This window comes from Salvelinus alpinus, chromosome 3, assembly GCF_045679555.1.
Source record: "Salvelinus alpinus chromosome 3, SLU_Salpinus.1, whole genome shotgun sequence".
Taxonomy (NCBI): Eukaryota; Metazoa; Chordata; class Actinopteri; order Salmoniformes; family Salmonidae; genus Salvelinus; species Salvelinus alpinus.
The window spans coordinates 57,320,879-57,344,477 of NC_092088.1; the positions used below are offsets into that span (position 1 = coordinate 57,320,879).

General features: G+C 43.5%; 1 pseudogene; it reads left to right on the top strand.

Annotated features, from left to right (window-relative positions):
* Positions 1-2,033: 2,033 nt before the first annotated feature.
* On the top strand, positions 2,034-7,598 carry LOC139569828 (clathrin heavy chain linker domain-containing protein 1-like; annotated as a pseudogene).
* The last annotated feature ends 16,001 nt before the right edge of the window (positions 7,599-23,599 follow it).

The following is a 23,599-nucleotide window of genomic DNA, read 5'->3' on the forward strand; positions in this document are numbered from 1 at the left end:
CATCATATCCAAAGCTGTTCTGGCCGTGTTATGAATGATGTGGGCAGGACAACCTAAGCCAATCACCTCCCACTGCAGAGCATTTTTAACTTTGGTATGGACATTGACCCTCCCCAGCCTATTCAGTCCTCCAAAGTTGGTATTTGTTGTCGGCAGAGAATGTTTTCCAGGTTACATTTTTGGATGACCACCAGGACCTCAGCTGCAATTTCCTCTGCTGTTTCTACATTCAATTCAACAAAATCAAGCAGTTTTGTTTCCACAGATGTGCTGCCATCATATCTGACTACTAATGGCAGCAGCTTTACATGTCCATGATTGGACGCATCAATGGACAGGGACACACATTCAACTTGGTCTAGGTCCTGTGTTACCAAAGTAGTTGCCCATGTTGCTAACACGTTACTCACTATGGCGTCACATTTTGTACTAGCACATGTAAACTTTGGCTCATAAAGCTTCTGTGTCAGTTGTGCTGTGCAGCCCAGAGATCTGCAACTATGATAGTGTCGCATAGTGTGGTATGCAAAGACAGCCTCCTGCACGGCTCAACCATATTCTTCTTGGGAAGGTGAGAGGGCATACCAACACGGGCAAACAGAGAGGCTTTATGCTTTTTCGTCTGCTGATGTTCTACCACTGCCGTTCTTCTCCGGCTGCCAATTGAAAGAGAGGAATTACAAAGGGTTCAGTGAACAATTCTATTGTCTTGACCTGAGCGTATAAATGGAAATTCTCTTGACGGAAAAATTTCAGTTTCTTGGAAAGAGTCATTGTATCTCCTCTGTCTGTTCTTCTTCACTCTCCTTGTGTCACTCTTCTTACTCTCTTAACTTTTTATTCTCCTCCAATCTTTCTCCTCTTTTCTTCACTCGTCTTCCTTTCCTCCTCTTCACCTTTCCACCTCACTCTTCTACACTCTCCTTGCTTCACTCTTTTTACTCCCTTAATTTTTCCTTCTTCTTCCTCTCCAATCTGTATTAATAAATAGCATACTATTAGATAAAATACTTTGGTTAACCGATTCCCATTGCTTGCCTCATTTTTGTATTTTATCTCAAAAACATTGTTTGTAATAATAAATTGGCAGGCTCTGTAATCATATCTTTACCTTTCCTCCTCTGTCTCCTTCACTCTTCTTCCTATCCAGTCTTCCTCCTCTCCACTGCTAATGTTATCCATAAACACTTCTAAATATATTTTCACACCACTTATTATAATGCCAAACCATTAAAATTGTAATAAACAAAAATATTCTCAGAATTAATTCTGCATTCATTTTATATAATCATATTTTCAAAATAGCCCGTCCACTGCATGTTTAACGTTACATGTGAACGTTTTTTAACCTACCATAACAGTAGCTAACTTAGCTAGCTAACTTAGTCTACATAGCTAACGTTAGCTAGCATAACCTATTTAAAACCTTATAGAGCAGATCATCTATCTATATAATAAATTGTGACAGTATAACATCACTAGTATCTCAAACGATTGTAACTTACCTGGCTTGAAAAGACGTTTGTGGTGATGTTGTGGATTCACTTGACACTTGCTAGCTTCTGTACGAGTTTTCCACAGCAGTTTTCTCTAAAACTATCGCGAGCACGGAGTTAGTAGAAGAAGAGTGAATGAAGCTGCTATAGCGAGCAGCCCCCTATGTTGGCCTAAACAAGCACAACGCAATTGAGACGTCAACCGGTAGGATCTGCTGCCCGGTCTTTCTTTTCCAAGTAAAATATTTCACTTTGCGGTCTGTTTTTAACGCACAGTTAAAAACGGGGACATTTCCGGGGACAGCTCCAGCCTGGGACAGGCCACCAAAAACGGGGACGTCTGGTCACCCTATTTTAAAACTACACAACATACCCTTATGTCCATAGCAATCTTCCTGTTTACCGTTTGGACACATTGGACAGACATCTCAGCAAAATGTCTGTAGTTGGATTAATGAAACCATGTGCAAGAAAGGAGAGTGAAAAACAAGAAAATTATGTTTGGAGCTGGAAACTTCCATCACTCAACAGAAGAATATGGAAGAAGAACCTTGCCACCTATCAAATCTGCCAGTGACAATAACTTCCTAGAATCTCTTGGTGAATACATGTGAGAAGGAACATCGGATGTGTCCAGATGAGGGACTGATGAGCAACGTTACATAATTTACAGTTCTGCATTTGGTATCAAAATAAAGAACCATACCCTTTCGCCTTGTTTTAAGCACCATCACTCAAGCATTTTTGTAGGCCTATACACCTAACCTGTTTAGAATGCCTGGGCTTGTTGCATAACTAGCTATGCCTTTCTCTTGCTTGTTTGATTTTCACCAGGTAATTGAATATGCAACTGCAAAAAAAACAGTTCTCACCGCCTTCAAGAAAGAGTATGATGAGTTCATCTGTGCCATAAAGAAGAGTGACCGTGATGCCAAGCTGGCGCATGGGAAACTAAAGGCCAGCTCATGTGACAGTATTTTTTCAGGGGTGTAACACTCACCTCCCTTATGTACTGTCAGAGAAGAGCTGTCCAGCTTCAGGAAAGGCAAGCTAGTCACTTCAGTGTTCCAGGTAGCCTCTGAGAAGAACATTGACGAATACACTGATACGGTGACTAAGTTTATCAGGAAGTGTATAGGAGATGTTGTAGCCACTGTGACTATTAAAACCTACCCAAACCAGAAACCGTGGATAGATGGCAGCATTCGCGCAAAACTGAAAGCGCAAACCATCACATTTAACCATGGCAAAGTGACTAAGAATATGGCCGAATACAAACAGTGTAGTTATTCCCTTCGTAAGGCAATCAAACAGGTAAAACGTCAGTATTGAGACAAAGTAAAGTTGCAATTCAACGGCTCAGACACAAGACGTATGTTTTATTTAATTGTTTTTATTTTACCTTTATTTAACTAGGCAAGTCAGTTAAGAAAAAATTCTTATCTTCAATGACGGCCTAGGAACGGTGGGTTAACTGCCTTGTTTAGGGGAAGAACGACTGATTTTTACCTTGTCAGCTCAGGGATTCAATCTTGCAACCTTTTGGTTACTAGTCCAACGCTCTAACCACTAAGCTACCTGCCGTATGTGGCAGGATATACAGACAATCACAGACTAGAAAGGGAAAACCAGCCACGTCGCGGACACCAACGTCTTGCTTCCGGGACAAGCTAAACACCTTCTTCACCCGCTTTGAGGATAACAGTGCAACCGACGCGGCCCGCTACCAAGGACTAGAAGCACAAGCATTTCGCTACCCTCGCATTAACATCTGCTAACCATGTGTATGTGACAAATACAATTTGATTTGATTTGACTGTGGGCCCTCCTTCTCCGTGGACGACGTGAGTAAGACATTTAAGCGTGTTAACCCTCGCAAGGCTGCCGGCCCAGACGGCATCCCTAGCCGTGTCCTCAGAGCATGCGCAGACCAGCTGCCTGGAGTGTTTACAGACATATTCAATCTCTCCCTATCCCAGCCTGCTGCCCCACATGCTTCAAGATGTCCATCATTGTTCCTGTACCCAAGAAATCAAAGGTAACTGAACTAAATGACTATCGCCCAGTAGCACTCACTTCTGTCATCATGAAGTGCTTTGAGAGACTAGTCAAGGATCATATCACCTCTACCTTACCTGACCCTAGACTCACTTCAATTTGCTTACCACCCCAATAGATCCACAGACGATGCAATCACCATCGCACTCCCCTATCCCATCTGGACAAGAGGAATACCAATGTAAGAAAGCTGTTCATTGACTATAGCTCAGCATTCAACACCATAGTACCCTCCAAGCTCATCATTAAGCTCAGGGCCCTGGGTCTGAACCCCACCCTGTGTAACTGGGTTCTGGACTTCATGACGGGCCGCCCCCAGGTGGTGATGGTAGGAAACAACACCTCCACTTCGCTGATCCTCAACACAGGGGCCCCACAAGGGTGCGTGCTCAGCCCCCTCCTATACTCCCTGTTCACCCATGACTGCGTGGACACGCACGCCTCCAACTCAATCATCAAGTTTGCAGATGACACAACAGTAGTAGGCCTGATTACCAACAATGATGAGACAGCCTACAGGGAGGAGGTCAAGGCCCTGGGAGTGTGGTGTCGGGAAAATAACCTCTCACTCAACATCAACAAAACAAAGGAACTGATCGTGGACTTCAGGAAACAGCAGAGGGAGCACCCCCATATCCACATCGAACTTCTCCACTGCGGTCTCGTCGTCTTGAGACAATGGAAAGGTTAAAAGGTGGATCTCTTTGTTGACTATCTTAAACAGAGGTCATATAGTGTTGTGGTCCCTATACACACATAATGTTGGTTATTGTGAAGTCTCAACCATGAAGTAACTCTGCATCTTGTACAGGCACACAACACATATACATATGCCTGTATGAACTGTTTTCAGCCTATGCCATCTCTGCCTCCCCTATAGAGGTCACAGTGTGCCAGGGGGAGCTGCCCCCTCTGCTCCTTTTCTTCCAGGTCTTCATGATATCAGTGCATGCTGGGAAACATCTGGCTGGGGAGACCCTAGGGGGTCCGGTGTGCCATACAGCACAACTTTGTAGAGCTGGTCACGCACTGGGTCACCCAGAAGATGTTAGCATATAATTGTGTATAATATGAGTGTTAGGGGTTATCAGTCTTTTTGGTGTAGGGTTTGAATGGTATAGCTGGGCATGGTTGTAGCAAATATAGAATAATCAAAATAACTACAGTATTAGTAAACTCCTAGAAAAAAGATGCTATCTAGAACCTAAAAGGGTTCTCCGACTGTACCCATAGGACAGAGATCATCAACTTCTTTATTCAGCCACGGGTTGATTTTTTTTATTGAGCGGCTGGTCGGGGGGCCAGAACATAATTACAAATCATTTGTAGATTGCAAACTGACCGCAAGAAGCCCAAACAGATATGTTTGACAAAAAAATAATCATTTCAAACCTTGCTTATATTTGTATACGATCACGTGTCTCTCTATTATGCATGGGAATACTTGGGAACAGCTTTCTTAAATAAAAATCACTTGGAGCTGATTTCCTGGTGTTTTTACAGTCTTGTGTCCACCGATGAAAATTCAGCAACACATAATCAACAATATACAGTACCAGTCAGAAGTTTGGACACACCTACTCATGTCATCACGCATGGCTCTGGCCGACATCGTCTGCAAGGCCTGCAGCGTGCTCAGGAAGGCCACACTGAGCATGTGCAAGAGAGGCATGACCAGCGATGCTATGGAGTTAATCTATCGAAGCAAAGGCTTTACTGCAGGTGGGGAACACACTCTCACTCATTTACTAATACTATTCACACACATCCTATGTAGTGTATGTGTGAGTGACTCAGTGTGTGTATTTAAGTAAATGTGTATTGTTCTCTGTATGTTTGTGTGCAGATGACTGTCTGTTTGGCTGTCCCAGTTTGGCTCTGCTCCAGGCATTGACTAAGGAGTATCAGGGTCAGCATTCAGTGATTTCTCTGGGCTTTGCCTGCCATGCTCTGCTCAACTCTGATCTGGAGGAACTGGCACTGCAGACGGTGGAGAAAATACATTCAAGTGGGCAAGATAGGTGATTGGCAGAGAGAAATTGATGATCAAAAGGTTGTGGGTGCTGTCTTGTTGGACTTCAGTGTGGCTTTTGACATTATCGATCATTGTCTGTTCCTGGAAAAACTTTTGTTATGGCTTTACACCCCCTGCTATTTTGTGGATAAAGAGTTACCCGTCTAACAGAACACAGAGGGTGTTCTTTAATGGAAGCCTCTCCAACAAAATCCAGGTAGAATCAGGAATTCCCCAGGACAGCTGTCTAGGCCCTTACTTTTTTCAATCTTTACTAACGACATGCCACTGGCTTTGAGTAAAGTCAGTGTGTCTATGTATGCGGATGACTGTTTTTCAAATGTATAACTGCCTTAATTTTGCAGGATCCCAGGAAGAGTAGCTGCTGCCTTGGCCAGTGTGTCTATGTATGCAGATGACTCAACACTATACATGTCAGCTACCTCAGCGACTGAAATGACAGCAACACTTAACAAAGAGCTGCAGTTAGTTTCAGAGTGGGTAGCAAGGAATAAGTTAGTAAGTTAGTCTTACACCCAAATCTTGTAATGAGTAATGTGGTAATTGAGCAAGTTGAGGAGACTAAATTGCTTGGAGTAACCCTTGATTGTAAACGGCATGGTCGAAACATAAAACAATAGCTAGGATGGGATCCCAGGAAGAGTAGCTGCTGCCTTGGCCAGTGTGTCTATGTATGCAGATGACTCAACACTATACATGTCAGCTACCTCAGCGACTGAAATGACAGCAACACTTAACAAAGAGCTGCAGTTAGTTTCAGAGTGGGTGGCAAGGAATAAGTTAGTCCTAAATATTTCAAAAACTAAAAGCATTGTATTTGGGACAAATTCACTAAACCCTAAACCTCAACTAAATCTTGTAATGAGTAATGTGGTAATTGAGCAAGTTGAGGAGACTAAATTGCTTGGAGTAACCCTAGATTGTAAACGGTCATGGTCGAAACATAAAACAATAGCTAGGATGGGGAGTCTGTCTATTATAAAGCACTGCTCTGCATTCTTAAAAGCACTATCAACAAGGCAGGTCCTACAGGCCCTAGTTTTATTGCACCTGGACTACTGTTGAGTCTTGTGGCCAGGTCCCACAATGAGGAACTTAGGAAAATTGCAATTGGCTCAGAACAGGGCAGCACGGCTGGCACTTGGATGTACAGAGAGCTAACATTAATAATATGCATGTCAATCTCTCCTGGCTCAAAGTGGAGGAGAGATTGACTTCATCACTACTTTATTTGTGAGAGGTATTGACATCTTGAATGCACCGGACACCCATGCATACCCCACAAGACATGCCACCAGAGGTCTCTTCCCAGTCCCAAAGTCCAGAACAGACTATGGGAGGCACACTACTATATAGAGCCGTGACTACATGGAACTCTATTCCACATCAAGTAACTCATGCCAGCAGTAAAATTAGATTTGAAAAAAACAGATAAAAACACACCTTATGAAACAGCGGGGACTGTGAAGCAACACATAGACACATGCATACAAACAAACGATAACATACGCACTATACACACATGTACACATGGATTTTGTGTTATTGATATGTGGTAATAGAGTAGAGGCCCAAGGGCACACACTTAATAGGTTGTGAAATGTGTTATGAATGTATTGTAATGTTTTTAAAATGTATAACTGCCTTAATTTTGCTGGACCCCAGGAAGAGTAACTGCTGCCTTGGCAGCAGTTAATGGGGATCCATAGTATATACAAATAGGTATGCTATAAGCACCAATCATCAGGGCAAGCAGACATGGCCGCACACACGCACAGTAGTTGAGCTGACCTGTGCTGCTGTGATTTTCAGGTACTATGGAGAAGGTTATTCTGGATGATACTGTGTGTTCTGCAGTGAACTGAGGTGAGATAGCAGGTTGCTGTTGCCAGAACAAAGGGACCCTGCTGGCCCAGGAGATCCTCTTCATCCTGCTGTCTCAGTCAGGGGCCATGTACCTTTCCCCTGGCATAGAGAGCTCCAGGATGATGGAGCACGTGTTCATGTAGGGAGACAGCCACCAGAGGGTGCCCATGGGACTGATCTGAACCAATCCAAGAGGCCTCACAGCAAAGCAACTCCATTTATAACTCACGGTGTCATCCTGCTCAGTGCACACAGAGAGTTGCACAGTCATCCACACAGGTCCTCCAGAGTCCAAATCATTTGAATATAATTTCACTTGTATTATGATCATAAGCAGTGGTGAGTTTAGCATGTACATTTTCGGGGGGCAAACACTTTTTTTTCAAATATATGCCAGCAAAGCCACTACACACATTTTTTTTAAAAGCCACTACACAACACATCACTAAACAATACATGAATTGCACTATAACGGTAACAAACGGTGCCCACAAACTGTTAGGGCCTACATAAAGCTGTCCCAACAGCAGTCCCAACACCTTACCACTGCTACACCTGGCTATCAGCGTAGCCTTGTCTGGCAGCGAAACAGTTAATTCAGCCCTCGTTTACTGCCTTTAAAAAAACATAGCTGATGTGGCTGACTTGCTTAAACAAATGTGGTTCCATTTACATTTACATTTAAGTCATTTAGCAGACGCTCTTATCCAGAGCGACTTACAAATTGGTGCATTCACCTTATGATATCCAGTGGAACAACCACTTTACAATAGTGCATCTAACTCTTTTAAGGGGGGGGGGGGGTTAGAAGGATTACTTTATCCTATCCTAGGTATTCCTTAAAGAGGTGGGGTTTCAGGTGTCTCCGGAAGGTGGTGATTGACTCCGCTGACCTGGCGTCGTGAGGGAGTTTGTTCCACCATTGGGGTGCCAGAGCAGCGAACAGTTTTGACTGGGCTGAGCGGGAACTGTACTTCCTCAGAGGTAGGGAGGCGAGCAGGCCAGAGGTGGATGAACGCAGTGCCCTTGTTTGGGTGTAGGGCCTGATCAGAGCCTGAAGGTACGGAGGTGCCGTTCCCCTCACAGCTCCGTAGGCAAGCACCATGGTCTTGTAGCGGATGCGAGCTTCAACTGGAAGCCAGTGGAGAGAGCGGAGGAGCGGGGTGACGTGAGAGAACTTAGGAAAGTTGAACACCAGACGGGCTGCGGCGTTCTGGATGAGTTGTAGGGGTTTAATGGCACAGGCAGGGAGCCCAGCCAACAGCGAGTTGCAGTAATCCAGACGGGAGATGACAAGTGCCTGGATTAGGACCTGCGCCGCTTCCTGCGTGAGGCAGGGTCGTACTCTGCGAATGTTGTAGAGCATGAACCTACAGGAACGGGTCACCGCCTTGATGTTAGTTGAGAACGACAGGGTGTTGTCCAGGATCACGCCAAGGTTCTTAGCACTCTGGGAGGAGGACACAATGGAGTTGTCAACCGTGATGGCGAGATCATGGAACGGGCAGTCCTTCCCCGGGAGGAAGAGCAGCTCCGTCTTGCCGAGGTTCAGCTTGAGGTGGTGATCCGTCATCCACACTGATATGTCTGCCAGACATGCAGAGATGCGATTCACCACCTGGTTATCAGAGGGGGGAAAGGAGAAGATTAATTGTGTGTCGTCTGCATAGCAATGATAGGAGAGACCATGTGAGGATATGACAGAGCCAAGTGACTTGGTGTATAGCGAGAATAGGAGAGGGCCTAGAACAGAGCCCTGGGGGACACCAGTGGTGAGAGCACGTGGTGCGGAGACAGATTCTCGCCACGCCACCTGGTAGGAGCGACCTGTCAGGTAGGACGCAATCCAAGCGTGGGCCGCGCCGGAGATGCCCAGCTCGGAGAGGGTGGAGAGGAGGATCTGATGGTTCACAGTATCAAAGGCAGCCGATAGGTCTAGAAGGATGAGAGCAGAGGAGAGAGAGTTAGCTTTAGCAGTGCGGAGCGCCTCCGTGACACAGAGAAGAGCAGTCTCAGTTGAATGACTAGTCTTGAAACCTGACTGATTTGGATCAAGAAGGTCATTCTGAGAGAGATAGCAGGAGAGCTGGCCAAGGACGGCACGTTCAAGAGTTTTGGAGAGAAAAGAAAGAAGGGATACTGGTCTGTAGTTGTTGACATCGGAGGGATCGAGTGTAGGTTTTTTCAGAAGGGGTGCAACTCTCGCTCTCTTGAAGACGGAAGGGACGTAGCCAGCGGTCAAGGATGAGTTGATGAGCGAGGTGAGGTAAGGGAGAAGGTCTCCGGAAATGGTCTGGAGAAGAGAGGAGGGGATAGGGTCAAGCGGGCAGGTTGTTGGGCGGCCGGCCGTCACAAGACGCGAGATTTCATCTGGAGAGAGAGGGGAGAAAGAGGTCAAAGCACAGGGTAGGGCAGTGTGAGCAGAACCAGCGGTGTCGTTTGACTTAGCAAACGAGGATCGGATGTCGTCGACCTTCTTTTCAAAATGGTTGACGAAGTCATCAGCAGAGAGGGAGGAGGGGGGAGGAGGGGGAGGAGGATTCAGGAGGGAGGAGAAGGTGGCAAAGAGCTTCCTAGGGTTAGAGGCAGATGCTTGGAATTTAGAGTGGTAGAAATTGGCTTTAGCAGCAGAGACAGAAGAGGAGAATGTAGAGAGGAGGGAGTGAAAGGATGCCAGGTCCGCAGGGAGGCGAGTTTTCCTCCATTTCCGCTCGGCTGCCCGGAGCCCTGTTCTGTGAGCTCGCAATGAGTCGTCGAGCCACGGAGCAGGAGGGGAGGACCGAGCCGGCCTGGAGGATAGGGGACATAGAGAGTCAAAGGATGCAGAAAGGGAGGAGAGGAGGGTTGAGGAGGCAGAATCAGGAGATAGGTTGGAGAAGGTTTGAGCAGAGGGAAGAGATGATAGGATGGAAGAGGAGAGAGTAGCGGGGGAGAGAGAGCAAAGGTTGGGACGGCGCGACACCATCCGAGTAGGGGCAGTGTGGGAAGTGTTGGATGAGAGCGAGAGGGAAAAGGATACAAGGTAGTGGTCGGAGACTTGGAGGGGAGTTGCAATGAGATTAGTGGAAGAACAGCATCTAGTAAAGATGAGGTCAAGCGTATTGCCTGCCTTGTGAGTAGGGGGGGAAGGTGAGAGGGTGAGGTCAAAAGAGGAGAGGAGTGGAAAGAAGGAGGCAGAGAGGAATGAGTCAAAGTTAGACGTGGGGAGGTTAAAGTCACCCAGAACTGTGAGAGGTGAGCCATCCTCAGGAAAGGAACTTATCAGGGCGTCAAGCTCATTGATGAACTCTCCAAGGGAACCTGGAGGGCGATAAATGTGGTTCCCACCACTACAGAAAGCACTGAGCTAGGCTGAAACACCTGCATTTTGGAGCTGCCTTAATCAAGAAAGTAAAAAGAGACCAAGTTTGTATGCGGCTTGATTAACTCTTTTTTTAAATCTTTTTTTTTTTTTTACATTGTTTGCAAACTGATGTGACACGTATTAATGCCAAAATAACATGCAAAACAGGCAACCCCCCCAAAAAATGTATATATTTATTTTTATTGTACCAGTCCAAAGTTTGGACACACCTACTCAATCAAAGATTTTTCTTTATTTTTACTATTTTCTACATTGTAGAATAATAGTGAAGATGTCAAAACTATGAAATAACATGTATGGAATCATGTAGTAACCAAAAAATTGTTCAATCTAAATATTTTATATATGAGATTCTTCAAAGTAGCCACCTGTTGCCTCAATGACAGTTTTGCACACTTTTGGCATTCTCTCAACCAGCTTTTTATTTTCTTATTTTATTTAACCTTTAATTTAACGAGGCAAGTCAGTTAAGAACAAATTCTTATTTACAATAACGGCCTACCCCGGCCAAACTTGGACGACGCTGGGCCAATTGTGCGCAGCCCTATGGGACTCCCTGGATGAGCTTCATGAGGTAGTCACCAGGAATGCATTTCAATTACCAGGTGTGCCTTGTTTAAAGTTAATTTGTGGAATTTCTTTCCTTAATGCAGTTGATTCAATCAGTTGTGTTGTGACAAAGTAGGGGTGGTATACAGAAGATAGCCCTATTTGGTAAAGTCCATATTATGGCAAGAACAACACAAATAAGCAAAGAGAAACGAGAGTCCATCATTACTTTAATCCGGAAAATGTAAAGAACTTTGACATTTTCTTCAAGTGCAGTCTCAAAAACCATCATACACTATGATGAAACTGGCTCTCATAAGGACCGTCACAGGAAAGGAAGACCCAGAGTTACCTCTGTTGCAGAGGATAAGTTCATTAGTTACCAGCCTCAGAAATTGCTGCCCAAATAAATTATTCACAGAGTTCAAGTAACAGAAACATCAATATCAACTGTTCAGAGGAGACTGCATGAATCAGGCCTTCATGGTCCAATTTCTGCAAAGAAACCACTACTAAAGGACACCAATAATAAGAAGAGACTTGCTTGGGCCAAGAAACACAAGCAATGGACATTACACCAGTGGAAATCTGTCCTTTGGTCTGATGAGTCCAAATGTGAGATTTTTGGTTCCAGCCGCTGTGTCTTTGTGAGATGCAGAGTAGGTGAACGAATGATCTCCGCATGGAGGTGGTGGTGTGATGGTGGCGGGGTGCTTTGCTGGTGACACTGTTGTGATTTATTTAGAATTCAAGGCACACTTAACCAGCATGGCTACCGCAGCATTCTGCAGCGATACGCCACCCATCTGGTTTGCGCTTAGTGGGACCATTATTTGTTTTTGAACAGGACAATGACCCAACACACCTCCAGGCTGTGTAAGGGCTATTTGACCAAGGAGAGTGATGGAGTGCTGCATCAGATGACCTGGCCTCCACAATCACCCGACCTCAACCCAATTGAGATGGTTTGGGATGAGTTGGATCGCAGAGTGAAGGAAAAGCAGCCAACAAGTGCTCAGCATATGTGGGAACTCCTTCAAGACTGTTGGAAAACATTCCAGGTGAAGCTGGTTGAGAGAATGCCAAGAGTGTTTAAAGCTGTCATCAAGGCAAAGGGTGGCTACTTTGAAGAATCTAAAATATATTTTGATTTGTTTAATACGTATTTGGTATTAAATATACAAATTATTCCATATGTGTTATTTCATAGTTTAAGCCTTCACTATTATTCTACAATGTAGAAAACAGTAAAAATAAAGAAAAACTCTTGAATGAGTAGGTGTGTCCAAAACTTTTGACTGGTACTGTATATACAGTGTCTTCAGAAAGTATTCAGACCCCTTGACTTTTTCCAAATTTTGTTAGGTTACCAGCCTTATTCTAAAATGTATTAAATTGTTTTTTTCCCCTCATCAATCCACACACAATACTGTCACGCGGAATGGCGCTGTTGAGACGAAGCAGGTACGGGGAGTAAAACATTTAATTATAACGGACAGAGACGAGACAGGAACAGCATCAGAAACAAATTCAAAAGACAAAAACAATACAATGCAGCAGCGGGGAACAGAGCAAGGGAACAGACAAATATAGGGGAGGAAAAGAACATGTGATAAGTGAGTCCAGGTGAGTCCAATAACGCTGATGCGAGTGAAGAGGGAGGACAGGTGTGAGTGATGGATGGCAGGAGCGTGTGATGCAGGGTAATCTGGCGCCCTCAAGCGCCAGGGGAAGGGAAGAGCGGGAGCAGACGTGACAAATACCTCACAATGACAAAGCAAAAACATGTTTTTGGTATACATTTACATAAGTATTCAGACCCTTTACTCAGTACTTTGTTAAAGCACCTTTGGCAGCGATTACAGCCTCGAGTCTTCTTGGAAATGACGATATAAGCTTGGCACACCTGTATTTGGGAAATTTCTCCCATTCTTCTCTGCAGATTCTCAAGCTCTGTCAGGTTGGATGGGGAGCTCCGCTGCACAGCTATTTTCAGGTCTCTCCAGAGATGTTCGATCGGGTTCAAGTCCGGGTTCTGGCTGTGCCACTCAAGGACATTCAGAGACTTGTCCCAAAGCCTGTTGGAGGGTGAACCACTGCCCCAGTCTGAGATCCTGAACTTTCTGGAGCAGGTTTTCATCAAGGATCTCTCTGTACTTTGCTCCGTTCATCTTTGCCTCGATCCTGACTAGTCTCCCAGTCCCTGCCGCTGAAAGAAATCCCCACAGCATGATGTTGCCACCACTATGCTTCATCCGTATGGATGGTGCCAGGTTTCCTCCAGACATGACACTTGGCATTCAGGCCAAAGAGTTTAATGTTGGTTTCATCAGACCAGAGAATCTTGTTTCTCATGGTCTGAGAGTCTTTAGTTTCCTTTTGGCAAACTCTAAGCAGGCTGTCATGTGCCTTTTCCAAAGAGTGGCTTCCGTCTTGCCACTCTACCATAAAGGCTTGATTGGTGGAGTGCCGCTGAGATGTTTGTCCTTCTGGAAGGTTCTCCCATCTCCACAGAGGAACTCTGGAGCTCCGTCAGAGTGACCATCGGGTTCTTGGTCACCTCCCATACCAAGGCCCTTCTCCCCTGATTGCTCAATTTGGCCAGGCGGCCAGCTCTGGAAAGAATATTTCTGGTTCCAAACCTCATCCATTTAAGAATGATGGCGGCACTGTGTTCTTGGGGACCCTCAATGCTGCAGATCTGTGCCTCGACACAATCCTGTCTCGGAGCTCTACGGACAATTCCTTCGACCTCATGGCTTGGTTTTTGCTCTGAACACTGTAACTGTTGGGCCTTATATAGACAGGTGTGTGCCTTTCCAAATCATACCCAATCAATTGAATTTACCACAAGTGGACTCCAATTGAGTTGTAGAAACATATCAAGGATGATCAATGGAAACAGGATGCACCTGAGCTCAATTTCAAGTGTCATAGCAAAGGGTCTGAATACTTATGTAAATAAGGTATGTTTTTTTGTTTTGATAAATTTCAAAAAAATTCTAAAACGTGTTTTCGCTTTGTCATTATGGGGTATAGATGTGTGTAGATTGCTGAGGAATGTTTTGATGTAATCCATTTTAGATTATTAAGGCTGTAACATAACAAAATGTGGAAAAAGTCAAGGGGTCTTAATAATTTCCGGAAGGCACTGTATTGGTCGACCGATTTATGATTTTTCAACGCCGATACCGATTAAATACTGAATGAACACTTTTATTTTAACTTAATATAATACATAAATAAATTATATTTTGTCTCAAATAAATAATGAAACATACTCAATTTGGTTTAAATAATGCAAAAACACAGTGTTGGAGAAGAAAGTAAAAGTGCAATATGTGCCAGGTAAAAAAAGCTAACGTTTAAGTTCCTTGCTCAGAACATATGAAAGCTGGAGGTTAAATATTCCCAGTTCATCAGTATTCCCAGTTAAGAAGTTTTAGGATGTAGTTATTATAGGAATTATGACGCGTCGACTATTTCTCTCTATACCATTTGCATTTCATATACCTTTGACTATTGGATGTTCTAATAGGCACTTTAGTATTGCCAGCCTAATCTCAGGAGTTGATAGGCTTTAAGTCATAAACAACGCTGTGCTTCAAGCATTGCTAAGAGCTGCTGGCAAACACAGTAAAGTTTGAATGAATGCTTACGAGCATGCTGCTGCCTACCACCGCTCAGTCAGACTGCTAATCATATCATAGATTTAATTATAATATAATAAACACAGAAATACAAGCCTTTGGTCATTAATATGGTCAAATCCGGAAACTATAATTTCGAAAACTAAACGTTTATTCTTTCAGTGAAATACGGAACCGTTACGCATTTTACTGAACGGGTGGCAACCCTAAGTCTAAATATTGCTGTTACATTGCACAACCTTCAATGTTACGTCATAATTATGTACAATTCCTGCAAATTAGTTCGCAACGAGCCAGGCGGCCCAAACGGTTGCATATACCCTGACTCTGCGTGCAATGAATGCAAGAGAAGTGACACAATTTCCCTAGTTAATATTGCCTGCTAACATGAATTTCTTTTAACTAAATATGCAGGTTTAAAAAAATATACTTCTGTGTATTGATTTCAATAAAGGCATTGATGTTTATGGTTAGATACATTCGTGCAACGATTGTGCTTTTGTTTAATCATCACCCGTTTGGTGAAGTAGGCTGTGATTCGATGATAAATTAACAGGCACCGCATTGGTTATATGCAACGCAGGACAAGCTAGTTAACCTAGTAATATCATCAACCATGTGTAGTTAACTAGCGATTATGTGAAGATTGATTGTTTTTTATAAGATAAGTTTAATGCTAGCTAGCAATTTACCTTGGCTCCTTGCTTCACTCGCGTAACAGGTGGTCAGCCTGCCACGCAGTTTCCTCGTGGAATGCAATGTAATCGGCCATAATCGGCATCCAAAAATTCAGATTACCGATTGTTATGAAAACTTGAAATCGGCTCTAATTTATCAGCCATGCCGATTAATCGGTCGAGCAAAAAATGTGCGGCTCAAAACAGGTGGGCTTCTGCCCCACCTGCCTGAATGACGGGTCGCCATTGATTACAAGTGCCAAGTTCCATCTTTATTAGAAAGCAGTGCAACGTTAATAAATTGACATTACATGAACAGAGTCACGTCACCTAATAGTTGGTTTATCAGTTTTAGTTATTCATCAATATTATTTACTCTTAACTGGACTCAAACAATACGATGAAACAACTTCATAATTGAAAATCATCACTACGTACTACACATTTAGATTTGGATCAATGAGATCTACCACATCCCAAATCATTAATGGTGAAAAGCTCTGCAGAATATTGCACTTTCTTTTAATACATTTCCTGCTTCCTGAACACCACTGACCAACCCTTGGTGGTATTAGTGAAGAGGGCAAAACCTATTCCCCCTCAGGAGACTTGATTTGGCATGGGTCCTCAGATCCTCAAAAGGTTCTACAGAGAAATTGTATAAAGAATGATAGTAAAATGCTTTGTGGCACCTTAAATGAAATTTTGGGAAAAAAAGACAACTCGGCTCCTTCATTCATTGAATCAGATGGCTCATTCATCACAAAGTTCACTGATATTGCAAACTAATTAATGACTTTTTCATTGGCAAGAAAAGCAAACTTAGGGATGACATGCCAGCAACAAACGCTGACACTACACATCCAAGTATATCGGACCAAATTATGAAAAGACAAGAATTGTACTTTTGAATTCCGTGAAGTCAGTGTGGAAGAGGTGAGAAAACAGTTGTTGTCTATCAACAATGACAAGCCACCGGGGTCTGACAATCTGGATGGAAAATTACTGAGGATAATAGCAGACGATATTGCCACTCCTATTTGCCATAACTTGAATTTAAGCCTACTGGAGAGCGTGAGCCCTCAGGCCTGGATGGAAGCTAAAGTCATTCCGTTACCCAAGAATAGTAAAGCCCCCTTTACTGGCACAAATAGCCAACCAATCAGCCTGTTACCAACCGTTACTAAACTTCTGGAAAAAATTGTGTTTGACCAGATACAATGCTATTTCACAGTAAACAAATTGATAACAGAATATCAGCATGCTTATAGGGAATAAGCACAGCACTTACACAAATGACTGATGATTGCCTGAGAGAAATTGATGATAAAATGATTGTGGGGGCTGTCTTGTTAGACTTCAGTGCAGCTTTTGACATTATCGATCATAGTCTGCTGCTGGAAAAACTTGTGTTATGGCTTTACACCCCCTGCTATAATGTGGATGAAGAGTTACCTGTCTAACAGAACAGAGGGTGTTCTTTAATGGAGGCCTCTCCAACATAATCCAGGTAGAATCAGGAATTCCCCAGGGTAGCTGTTTAGGCCCCTTGCTTTTTTCCATTTTTACTAACGACATGCCACTGACTTTGAGTAAAGCCAGAGTGTCTATGTATGCGGATGACTCAATACTATACACGTCAGCTACTACAGCGACTGAAATGACTGCAACACTCAACAAAGAGATGCAGTTCGTTTCAGAGTGGGTGGCAAGGAATAAGTTAGCCCTAAATATTTCTAAAACTAAAAGCATTGTATTTGGAACAAATCACTAAACCCTAAACCTCAACTAAATCTTGTAATATATAATGTGGAAATTGAGCAAGTTGAGATGACTAAACTGCTTGGAGTAACCCAAGATTGTAAACTCTCATGGTCAAAACATATTGATGCAGTAATAGCTAAGATGGGGAGAAGTCTGTCTATAATAAAGCGATGCTCTGCCTTAACAACACTATCAACAAGGCAGGTCCTACAGGCCCTAGTTTAGTCTCACCTTGACTAATGTTCAGTCTTGTGGTCAGGTGCCACAAAAAAGGACTTAGGAAAATTGAAATTGGCACAGAACAGGGCAGCACGGCTGGCCCTTCGATGTACACAGAGCTAATATTAATAATATGCATGTCAATCTCTTCTGGCTGAAAGTGGAGGAGAGATTGACTTCATCACTACTTTTATTTTTGAGAGGTATTGACATGTTGAATGCACCGAGCTGTCTGTTTAAACTACTGGCACACAGCTCGGACACCCACACACACCCCACAAGACATGCCACCAAAGGTCTCTTCACAATCACCAAGTCCAGAACAGACTATGGGAGGCACACAGTACAACATAGAGCCATGACTTCATGGAACTCTATTCCACAACAAGTAACTGACGCAAGCAGTAAAATATATATATTTTTAAACACATTAAAAAAACACCTTATGGAACAGCGGGGACTGTGAAGAAACACAAACATTGGCACAGACACGTGCATACACAAGCACACACACACGATGACATACGCACTATACATACACATGGATTTAGTACTGTAGATACTGTATGTGGTAGTGGTGGAGTTGGGGCCTGAGAGAGCACAGTGTGCTGCTGCTTTGGCAGCAATGGGGATCCATAATAAATACAAATAGACTGTTCTCTCTGCTACAGCATTGCACGCAGTACTCGGAGTGCCAAGTCTAGGTCCAAGAGGCTTCTAAACAGCTTCTACCCCCAAGCCATAAGACTCCTGAACATCTAATCAAATGGCTACCCAGACTATTGCATTGCCCCTCCACCCCCCCATCCCTCTTTTACGCTGCTGCTTCTCTCTGTTATTATCCATGCATAGTCACTTCAATAACTCTACCTACATGTACATATTACCTCAATTACCTCGACTAACCGGTGACCCCGCACATTGACTCTGTACCAGTACCCCCTGTATATAGCCTTGCTATTGTTATTTTACTTTTATTTGCTACTTTTATTTCTTATTCCTATTTTTTGTGTAGGTATTTTTAATGTAAATTGTTGTTTTAAGGGCTTGTAAGTAAGCATTTCACTGTAAGGTCTGTATTCGGCGCGTGTGACACATTTGATTTGATTAGTCATTATCCCCACAGAGATGAGAAATGATGGCCACTCCCTGAGTGGCGCACAATTATGTCAACAGAAATACAAAGAGGACACAATGGCAGATAGCAGGCATCTCAGTGGCCTCCCCCTCACACAGTGGACCTATTGTCCTAGTGCAGGGCCAGTCTCAGTCACCCAGCCATATTAGAGTGAGTGAACCTTCCACACAGCACAAACAAAACAGCCCACCATCAATAAACACAGTGTCCAGTTTTCTTTGCCGCCGCCTTAGAGTCATGAAGCCACACTGAGCTGTGTGTCTATGATCCACACAGTCAATCAATTCTGCTCATGTCTTTTGGCACATTGCTGTGTATATCTGTTTGATCCGTTAATGTATTAGTGAACGGACGTGTGTAGTTGATGGGCTTGTATGTCATACCAATTTAAACCCAGAGCAGATCAACTATGATATGGAAAACAGGGCTCTTATAGAGACTTTTATTCGTATTTGCCACAAATATCACCCATGCAACATTTCGTGTTGTGATTATCAATTGATGCTGGTTGCTCTCCAGGCACCAGAGCAGTTTAGCCCTCACAATCTGTGCTGTTAGGTCTTTGAACATCAATACTTGTAGTGTTAGAACAATGACGCTAGCACACTGTGTTGTCAGACTGCAGATTGTGGGGGCAGCTGGTATCCAAGGGAGACATTTTGCTGGCGAGATGGAGAGACGAGAAAAGAGTGGGTTGACAATATGTGAGGCAAGTAAGGAGCAAAGAGACAGTGTGCAATGAAAAAGAGAAACAAAGAGCGAGCGAAGGAGACTGTGAAAGGAAGAAATGGTAGCGGGGGAGTGAGAGAAGATGCTGAATCAGCGCAGCATGGCTCCACCCCTCCTGCGGTTATTGATCTCCTGCAGTAAGAGGAGCTGGAGCTGGCCTGGCCGGCTGATGGTCCCGACGCAGCTCCCCAGAGACTCTACCTCCCTGCCCCCTTACTCCACAGCTCACAGAGCAGCCCAGTGTCCTGCCCTGAGGACTACCTCAGCCCTGGGTCTCTGTGTCAAAGGGTGCTGTATAACCTTGTGTCTTTGTGTTCATAAAGGGTAAAGGGTGAAAAGGGTGTTGAGTTCTGCCTTCTCTCACATCTTTCGTTTCCTATGCAAAAACTATTATCAACAAGAAAAAGCATTGCAATCCATCTTCCCAAAGCGATGCAATCAATAGTTGTGTTTTGCAAACTGCCTATTAGTCAGGATCCCATTAATAAAAGGATGCATGTAGTGTCCTTGGATAGCACTTTTAGAATGTTAAAATATTGATGATAGTTTTACTAGTACAGAAAAAAACACCAGTGTAGTATCATGGCCCTTTAAAGAGGAGGTATTTCCCTACTCCAGCCTGCCTGTCAGAACCTGTTTAACAGCTCAGGGTTTTCCCTCTGTATTTCAGCTCCAGTGTGTTTCTCGTCTCCAAGAGTGTGGCACAGATATCGGCCCTTTCCTCAGTCCGGCAGCGTTATGTAAACTGACAGCCGTGTCTAGCACACACAGCCTCTGGGCTAGATAGAGCTAAGTGCAGCAGACCAACAGAGAAAGAGAGTGAGGGGGGCGTTGGCCCTAACGTCTCACATGCTTTCGTCCAGACAATGTCCACAGAGGTTTGACTCACTTCCAGGCTTTTGTTTGATAGAGCGTTTGACTCACTTCCAGGCTTTTGTTTGATAGAGCGTTTGACCCCGCTTTAATGCTATCACGTGGGATGTGGCTACGGTTTTGGAAGGAATGTGGTCCGTAATAAATACCTTGGTCAAGCCTTCTATTTCTGAGCTGTGACAGCAGATGTATGCAGAATTGTACTGGGGTGGGAAGGGGAATCTCTGGATTACACAGCACATCTCATACAATTTGTATTGATGTCTCCTGGTTTGATAGTATATTTATTCACTGTGGTTGTGTCCTGTCCATTTTGTTGAGATTTCCATGGATTAAAGCAGTGCCACATTAGATTTGCAATGGGAATGGAAAATAGTTAATTGATTTCCAGCATGGCAGATGGGTAGAGGGAGTCCTTTGTTGTGCAGCTGTCATTATTATATTGGCAGCAAATACAGTTGAAGTCGGAAGTTACATACACCTTAGCCAAATACATTTAAACTCAGTTTTTCACAATTCCTGACATTTAATCCAAGTAAAAATGTCCTGTCTTAGGTCAGATAGGATCACCACTTTATTGTAAGAATGTGAAATGTCATTATAATAGTAGAGAGAATAATTTATTTCAGCTTTTATTTCTTTCATCACATTCCCAGTGGGTCAGTTACATACACTCAATTAGTATTTGGTAGAATTGCCATTAAATTGTTTAACTTGGGTCAAACGTTTTGGGTAGCCTTCCACAAGCTTCCCACAATAAGTTGGGTGAACTTACAGAGCTGGTGTAACTGAGTCAAGTTTGTAGGACTCCTTGCTCGCACACGCTTTTTCAATTCTGCCCACAAATGTTCAATAGGATTGAGGTCAGGGCTTTGTGCAGGCCACTCCAATACCTTGACTTTGTTGTCCTTAAGCCATTTTGCCACAAGTTTGGAAGTATGCTTGGGGTCATTGTCCATTTGGAAGACCCATTTGCGACCAAGCTTTAACTTCCTGACTGATGTCTTGAGATGTTGCTTCAATGTATCCACATAATTTTCCTGCTTCATGATGCCATCTATTTTGTGAAGTGCACCAGTCTCTCCTGCAGCAAAGCACCCCCACAACATGATGCTGCCACCCCCGTGCTTCACGGTTGGGATGGTGTTCTTCGGCTTGCAAGCCTCCCCCTTTTTCCTCCAAACATAACAATGGTCATTATGGCCAAACAGTTATATTTTTGTTTCATCAGACCAGAGGTCATTTCTCCTAAAAGTACGATCTCTGTCCCCATGTGTAGTTGCAAACCGTAGTCTGGCTTTTTATGGCGGTTTTGGAGCAGTGGCTTCTTCCTTGCTGAGTGGCCTTTCAGGTTATGTCGATATAGGACTCGTTTTACTGTGGATATAGATACTTTTGTACCGGTTTCCTCCAGCATCTTCACAAGGTCCTTTGCTGTTGTTCTGGGATTGATTTGCACTTTTCGCACCAAAGTACGTTTATCTCTAGTAGACAAAATGCGTCTCCTTCCTGAGCGGTATGACGGCTGCGTGGTCCCATGGTGTTTATACTTGCGTACTATTGTTTGTACAGATGAACGTGGTACCTTCAGGCGTTTGGAAATTGCTCTCAAGGATGAACCAGACTATTTTTTTTCTGAGGTCTTGGCTGATTTATTTTGATTTTCCCATGATGTCAAGCAAAGAGGCACTGAGTTTGAAGGTAGGCCTTGAAATACATCCACAGGTACACCTCCAATTGACTCAAATTATGTCAATTAGCTTATCAGAAGCTTCTAAAGCCATGACTTCGTTTTCTGGAATTTTCCAAGCTGTTTAAAGGCACAGTCAACTTAGTGTATGTAAACTTCTGACCCACTGGTATTGTGATACAGTGAATTATAAGTGAAATAATCTATCTGTAAACAATTGTTGGAAAAATTACTTGTGTCATGCACAAAGTAGATGTCCTAACTGACTTTCCAAAACTATGGTTTGTTAACAAGAAATTTGTGCAGTGGTTGAAAAACGAGTTTTACTTACACTTAGGTTGGAGTATGTAAACTTCCGACTTCAACTGTATCTCCTCTCCAGGGTTAGCTTATGTGACACACAGTAAACAGACTGGGGTCGGAGAGTGGTCATTCACATAAAATAAAAACACTGTTTGGTATAGGATCGGGAGGGAATATCTAATTTTGCCATATCACTGATGAGACTCTTGGATTGTTAAAATGTTGTCCACTGCCAGCTCTGGAACTTTCTGTTCTCTGATCTTCCTCTTAACATCAACACTTTCTCCCAGTCTGTTTAACAGCTGAAACATATATTTTCTCCATCATCAGAGTGAGGCTGGGTTTCTGTGTTTAGAGAGAACAGAGAGCTATCTGCCTTGTAATTACATTCTGGGTTTAATCTCAGGGGAATGACAGCCAACTATTCTGTGCTAGAGAATTAAAATGGCCCCAAGGCTTCAAATACAATATTAAATTAATCCTCACTTTTTGTGTGGAGAGGGCTTTGTCAGGTATAGCACACCAAAAATGTGAGGAATTGGCGTATATGAGTCATAACAATCTTCAATTAATGGGGGGGGGGACGACGACTCCCAATTAAACACGCAGTAACCTTTGTTTTATGTCCCAGAAGAGGCCGTTTCTTTTTTTGGGGAACATATTACATAAGTGTTTCCTCTTTTAATTAACGTTGCTGGAAGCTCCAGTGGTCTATTCCAGTCAAAACAAGAACATGATGCTTTTAGGACAGTATATCGATGCAGATCCTCCTGTATACAGCCATTTGGGGGTTCCACCCTGGGAGGGGACTGCTGGTTTTCATTGGGGCTGATTAGTTATGCTATACTATAAACATATTTAGGGTGTTGTATGCGAGTTCCGTTTGCCTTGGTTGGTCAGTATAATGATGCTCGTCAACACAATCTTTACGTTTTTAAGAATGTATTACCCAGCAAGCACATATGGTTCCTTGGAAGTTGCGGGAACGTATGTTTTTGGTTTTACATTGGTTGTAGAAACAAAGCTTCCTGACAGGTAAAACGTAATGTTTTTTTAATGTTTTGAGAACAGCTGTTCTGCAAACGTTTATTTTTAGGTTGCAGGGACCTTCTGAGAACGTTTTACTCTGGTTCCTTGATAGTTTTCCTGGGAGCTTTTATTAAAGCTCTGAAATGGAAATTATGGGTT